This window comes from Haliaeetus leucocephalus, unplaced genomic scaffold (genome assembly GCF_000737465.1).
Source record: "Haliaeetus leucocephalus isolate CR32 unplaced genomic scaffold, Haliaeetus_leucocephalus-4.0 Scaffold147, whole genome shotgun sequence".
NCBI lineage: Eukaryota > Metazoa > Chordata > Aves > Accipitriformes > Accipitridae > Haliaeetus > Haliaeetus leucocephalus.
Window position 1 is genome coordinate 2050247 of NW_010972583.1, and position 7319 is coordinate 2057565.

Genomic DNA, 7319 nt, shown 5'->3' on the forward strand with positions numbered 1-7319 from the left:
GATGATGGGGAACGAGGGGGGGGGGGGGGAAAATACTGCTGCCCCTCATTTAATAATTTTATATGCAAACGCTTCTACAGCCAGAACTACAATGACACCCAAGCACTTCTGCACATGAAATGGAAGCCTTTATATACATGGATTTTTACTTTTTTTAGTTTGGTTGCTAAATGAGAAAATTCTTGTACTTCCAGAACACAAAGATCAAGTGCAATGTTTCAACTCACAGGTCTTAAACGTGTACATCTAAGCCTTGAAACTACCACCTTAGCAAAGGTCCTCTGACTTAAGAGTTTATAAAGACGACTTTTTCCCCCACGAGGACAGCCAAGCGTTTGAACAAGTTGCCCAGTCTCTTTCCCTGGAGGTTTTCAAGACCAGACTGGAGACAGCCCTGAGCAAGCTGGTCAGACCTCAGAACACACCCTGCTGTAAGCAGAAGGTTGGACCAGAGACCTCCTGAGGTCCCTTCCACCCCAAATTATCTCATAATCCTGAGTTTTGAGATTTTGCAGGTAGCCCTGAAAAACTACTTATTTGCTCACTTCCCTCTCCCTGCCTGCTTCTTCCAAGAAAAATACTGGGTAAGGTTTGGTTCTGTTTATTACTACATAATAAAAAAAAAAAAACAAATCTAAAAAAAACGCAGACTCAGTTTTTCTGGAGAAGCTGCCCGATCAGTTTCGGAGCACCCAACTGGCAAGAACCGCAGGTTGGGCTTTAACGCAGCTGACTCAGTCCTGTTATCAATCTACCTAAATCTCTTCACCAGGAAAAGACTGGAAAGGGGAAGCAGATGATACACAGTATTTCACAGGGGATATTGTTAATGTGGATCTTTCAGAGGTTTGGTTTGCAACACAGCTCCCTAAATCTGCAGTGGCACACCTGAGGGGAAGCAAACTGCAGCCTTTCTTAAGCGGCCTTTTAAAGTCAGTTTTGCCAGTGAAATCACTGTATCACCTGGGGACATCTTCAGTATTGTAAGTACTAGTGGAAATTCTTAAATAGAAAGGTATTTCCACCACCCCTCTAACAAAAGTAGCAGCTGATACTTTAAAAGAAAAAAAAAAAAGCAAAAAAAAAAAAGCAGTGATTCAGGGGAACACAGAAGGCTGAAGGATGTCAGGTGATGGCTCTCCCTGGGGTGATTTAACTTTTTCCAGCCTGCTATCTGCTCCACACTTCTGTCAGAGGTTATCATGTCACAGCAGGAGCAACAAAGCGAAGGTGCACCCAAAGTGAATCTGTACGAACTTACAGGCTTCTGAAGAGTGACGCTGTCATGCTTTCTTTTCTGCCACACTTGCCACAGAAGAAGTAGCCTCCAGCAAGAGGAAATAGCAGCTCTGAAGTCCAGGGGCAAAACATGGCAGGACAGACAGATGACAATGACATAAGACTGTCAGGGCAGCTTCAGATCACCCCTTAGACATCTCTGAACTAGAGGGACTAACTACCTCGCCAGCCTGAACGTTCACACCCAAGGTGAGCACAGACCTCTGCAAGAAGTACTGAAGAGCAGATGTAGCTACATTTTTCAGGGTTCCAAGTCAAATGAAGAGACAGCACACTTCAGGGTGGTAAACGCAGCTTCTGTCCAATAGCTCATGACCATGTTGCTGCTGCTGAATCATCCGCTGACATCACACACTAACTTAACATATTTACAATAAAGTGGAACTGATTCTCATTCTCCTTCAAGCAGAGTGGATGACTGGAACCAGGAACCACCAATTGTATCCAAGGGTAGTCATCCATGCTCAATAACCAATGTGCAGTGATTTACCTAAAGGACTGAGTCATCAGAAAACCTAAACGAGCGCTGACACTGTAAGGCTAACTGAGGAAGGCTGCTAGATGGAGGAAGCTGCAGCCAAAGGGGAATGCCTTGGCTGACAGGACATTACACTCACTAGAACTTCACCAAGAGAACTTCCATTTTCAAGGAGTATTACGAAGCATGACCGCAACAGTTAATCAGAATATCATCTCTCATCTGAAGCATGCATTTTCATCTGGACATTTTCTAACTATTTATTGTTCATTTCCATTACAAAGTACAGCATCGGCCTCAACTTCCTGTAATATTCTGAAACTTCTTGCTAAGAAAAATTGGAATTCTATGGAGTGAGCACATTCTACCACAGGATTTCAGATGAAACCAGATACAGTCATATATACCAAGCACCGCAAGAAAACATTCTTACGCACAATTTGTGACATGAATGGATTAGTAGTGAAATATTAATACAGACTGAGGTTTCTGGCCAGGAAAAGGCTCAAAAAGAAACTGAACCTTTCAACAATTCCACTGTCTACCTAAAATCCCTCTGCTGTATTAGAAAGAACTCCAAGTCCCAAGCAGTAAGCCCACAAACATCAATATTCAATCACACACAAAAAAATCCACAAAACTCTTCTGTTAAGACAGAAAAAACCCACACTGTTTTCCAAGATGAGAAATGCAGAATGCTAAATGCTATTGTTTTCCCTTGTCAGAAAAACTGAGGGAATACAATCAGTGACTACAACCAACCACTCTAGAGTTTATACTCTCACCAAGGAAGTGAGAAAACTGAATTCCCAGATCTACATTAGGTTCACAGATACTTCTCTGAAGTATTCTACAAAAACTGCTCCAAAATGAAACAAACAAAAAAGACTATATTAGTTAAAGCTAAGATCAAATGACAAAAAAAAAAATTTGCGCTCAACAGGATGGACTGATGTGAATCGCCAATTCTAATCATGATTTAGATCAGTCAGCAGGAAACCTTGATTTAATCTATTTTGACCTCATTTTATATCCAGGTGTTATTCAAAAGCTCTGTCCCCCCTTCCTGTTTAAACACCTCAATTCGCAACCACATTAGTGATCGTGTTACCTTTACTACTGCTTCTTACAGGGGAGGCTATTACGCATTTACGTACATTGTTTAAAGGTAATAGCACAGCTTAATAAAAATACAAAGATTAAGAATGTTAAAAAGTCATTAGCAATGGTTATTAGATCATGTATTTCTTAAACATTATGTCCTGAAGTTGTTTCGAGCTGCATATGAAAACTAGAATTCAGTTACATTCACAAAGTTTAAAACTCTTCAACTGAAAGAAGTATAACATTCAGAAAAAAAGGAAAAATTTACCAGACATTATGAATTTAAAGATGACTTATTAAAGCACTGCCACACAAGGTTAATAAACTGATTTTCTGGCCAAAAGCAACTAAACTTTCAGAAATCCAAACATTAAAGTGCATTCAAAGAAATCAGGCTGAGTCAGTTTAACCGTCCACCGACACCAGAAGAGAAGTGGTCCTGCTCCTCTCCAAGACATGCACGCTCCTGCTTCTTCCCATACTTGCCTGACACCTTAGGCCACCAGTTCAAATTTTTAACCCCACAGAAATACACTCTGCAGAAGGAAAAACTTAAGTTCTTATTGTAGCAGGTCAGAAAGCTGAATAACCTCACTGAGGGGTGAGAAACACTAGGAGCTGGCATGAAGGTGGTCAACCGCCTGCTGAAGAGTTGGGAAAAACAGGATCGTATTTTTCAGCAACAGTAACGGTGAAGAGCTTCCTGCAATCAGAGTCAGAGCTCCACAAGACAAGGGTACTGGCCGAGGAGAAGCTGAGTCAATCTCATAGCTTGACATTTTTGGAAGGAGGAATAGGTCATCCTCCCACTGATCTCCACGACTGGTTCTGCTGCCCCATGCCACCCCTCACGCCAGCTGAAGTCTCTGTTGGATCTTTCTATTAGCTGATACAACGGGTTACCCTGCAGGAAGCTTTTCACTTCTTTCTAAGCTAGGGAGCCGAATCAGCCCATGGTAGAAGTTCACAGAGCTTCTAAGCAAAAGCAGCAGAAGGAGCAGGATCTCCCTTTCCAGGCAGCTAGGAGCTGTTAGACCACCTCAGCCATTGACCATCCCTCCTCAACCCAACATTAACATCAGCTTGAAATTTAAACCAAGCTATGCCAACCAAAATCAGGGATACTATGTCCCTACCTCTTCCAGCCCACCTCTAACCAAACATGACCCCCCTTTTTCCCACACGGCAGCCCTGGTATTTCTCTTATTTTTCAGCAAGTTAGTTAAAAAAAAAAAAAATAAATACCCCCCCCCAAAAAAACCCCTACCTCATCATTTTCCCATTAGTTTTGCCTGTTTAGAATCCTGTTGCAACCTGACTGGTGGATCCTATCATGGAACAAAATAAAGTAACACCAGGAGCTCAGCACTTCTGGAAATTACAGTAGGTATTTAGCTGCCTGTCTTTTCAACACAAAAGTCTGACCCCAGCTCTTCCAAGTTTTTGGAATCAGAAGATCTCATTCATAAAACTTACATTTTATTCAAACATTATAATGGCTGAATAAACAGCATTCGCTTTCAACTACTAATCAAGCTTTTCAGTCAAAAATCTTTTCTTCTCAATAGACATTAAAATACTCGTATTTGGAAAAAAATATGCATGTATCAGCATTCACTCCACCACAAAGACTAAATAAGCAGCTTAATGCACGATATGGTAATATTCACAAAGCTTGAGCTCATCTTAAGTTAGAGATGATTTCTTTCCATTTAGGACTAGAATAACCTTCTAATGTGTTGGAATATTAGGACCCAAACCAATCACGTGAGCATGCTTCAAAGTAAAATGAAACCCTAACACAGGTTATTAATCCCAAATCTAAAGCCAGTTTAATATATATTCAAAATCCCTCCTTTTTTTTTTTTTCTTTTTGTCTGTCCTGTATTCAAACTGGTAGGCTTCTACAAAAGTGAAACAGCATTTTTAGTTAATTTAGTTTCACTTTCTGGACTCATTTACTTACTAACCAGGCTGAGAGCTCCTGTCTGAAGAGCCTTCCTGTCAAACTCAAAGTTTCATATTTATATTGTTTATTTTTTGAGGTTTGTATGTCTAGCATTAAGTCCTGGCTGATTCTCTAGAACGCAACATTTTAGGATCTTTCCTGACTGAAGGTTGAGTTCCTGTGCATTCCTTCAGAAGAGTCAGCACAAGGTTTTTCCACTGGGGAGGGATGGGGAAGAGGGCAAGAGGCACAACAGCAGTCTTACTTTCCACCCACATTTTCAAAGCCAGGCTGGTCCCAGGCCCCTCGTCTGCCAAGCCAGGCAAGTCCTAGGGCTGCCTGAATTATCAGTCTTCCCTCGCGCTCTCCCCACATCGCATTATGCGGCGCATTACTTTCCTAACGCACCCCTCCTCCAGCATACCTAGTACACCACCACGTAGTGGCAGTCATCTTCAGTTCCTTTAGGCAGATGGTTGATGCCAGAGCTTCAGTGGCAATGCCGTGCTAAGGAGACTTCCCATCCTGTCCCCTACATATTTCCTAAACTCTGCTAGGAACCATATTCAGGACATTGCTCCTAGCTTAAATCACTGAAAGAAAGTATTATTTTTTAAAATTCTGACTGTTTCCCAATCCAGAACGCAGCGCAGCCATGCAAACAGCTGTCTGCGCAATTCAATGGCTGTGAACGAATGTCAGCCAATCCTACATTGCTGCTGCCACCCCTGTGCTATTGAACTCATCCCACAGGTGGATCAAAGCCTTCACAGACCCTTTATGCTGCTCCTGCCCCTTAACCTGAAATAAAGAAGCCGAAATAGGACAAAGAATTCATCTTAGCTTTTCTTCAAAAAAGCAAAATGCTGAGGGGGGGAAAAAAAACCTCTTCCTTTCTTAGTAAGGTATCAAGACCAACACGTAATAACAGCTTTACCCGTTGGAACAACATCTATGAAGTGAAAAACAAAACCTGCCTGACCTCCATAACCCACTGACTTTTTATTGCTCTCTGCAGCACGAATTCTCTACAACTCTCAATGCTATCACTGCTGTAACGTCAATGTAAGTACGTGACAATACAGAATAGGAAGTAATTCAGCGTACTGCCTGTGGCTCTTTAGCAATATGGCGAACTTCAGCTCCCACCAGAAGAGAGCTAGCACAAATATTTCACAATAATGCTGCGTTTAATTAACAAAACTTACAAGCAATTGGTGAAACTTGAGACAAAGATCCCGAATACTGTGATGCCTAGATCAGCATGGGCCCCAGTATGTGTCTCTGACTCTACAGATGACAGGAGTTTAAAAGACACATTTTTTCGGCCAAGAAATTACTCAGGGATCAGACCTGTGATTCTCTGCCCCTCAAAATACAGAAAAAAACAGACAGGCTGATTCTTTTAACTTCTAAGATTAAATTAGTACATTTCATACCAATAACAGGAAGAATGCTTCACTACAGTTTTCATTTGGGAGGGAAAGATAAAATAATTTTTAAGTAAAAATTCACACACATTCAGGAATTTCAAGGGAAGAGGGAAGAAACCTCATCTGTAAAATACTCTAATCCTGATACCTGCAACTCCCCCCAGTCTGGCTAGAAGAAACGCCTGTCCCACAGAAGGGATTTATTTTATTTTATTGTTAATAGCATACCTTTCAAGTAAGCATTTCCAATTCATTTGTCAACACCGTTCAAGCAGCAAATTACCTTAAGATCGGAATCGTAGGATAATTTGAAGAAAACTTAATGAATTATCTATTCATCTGTCCTAACTTGCCTCCTAAGAAGCAAAAGAGCTGCTCTTCCAGATACAATCGGGATGGACAAATCCACACCTCAATAATCAAACACGTATCTCGCTCTGCCTCCCACAGAAAAAAAAGAGGTCAATAAGCTTTTTCCCATTTCCTACAACTCCCCTGCACGGTCCTTCTCCCTTTTTTGGGAGAAAGGTCTCCCTCCTAGGAGACTGGAAGGGCTGCCCTTCTATCTATAAAGACAGTTCCTCTTTGTCTCAACGGCTACAAAAAGATATTTAAAGAAAATAAATATGTGTTTTATCCTCCAGCAATGGTGCTCCGATCAAAGCCTGGGAGAAACGATTCCGTCACGTTGGGACGGAGACAGACGGCAGGAGCTGGCAAGAAGCGCATCCCTCTCCACCCCGAAGGGATTAACACTCCCCCCCCATGCCACAGCAGCCAAGGCTACCCCACTTTCCACCCTCTCCCCCCGCCAAAGACGAACCCCGTCCCAAGGAAGGCACAGGCCTCGCTCCACTGCCCTCTCCCCTGCCCTCGCTGCTCAGGAGCAGGGCCCGGTCCCCCGCTGACCGCTCTCCAGCATCTCCCCCGAGAGGGCTGCTACCGGTTGAGCCTCGGCTCCCCGACCCGCGGACGAGGCACGGACCCCTGCCCGGCGGCGACCACCACCTCCCGGTGCCGCCCTCGGGCGGGAGGCGCCGCTTCCAGGTCCCCGACC

At 42.9% G+C, this 7319-nt stretch overlaps 1 protein-coding gene across 1 annotated transcript in view; it reads right to left on the reverse strand.

Moving 5' to 3' along the window:
- The window catches only part of MIER1 (mesoderm induction early response 1, transcriptional regulator), a 39589-nt gene that overhangs the window by 31981 nt on the left and 289 nt on the right, over positions 1 to 7319 (reverse strand). The gene's annotated exons all lie outside the window — the stretch shown is intronic.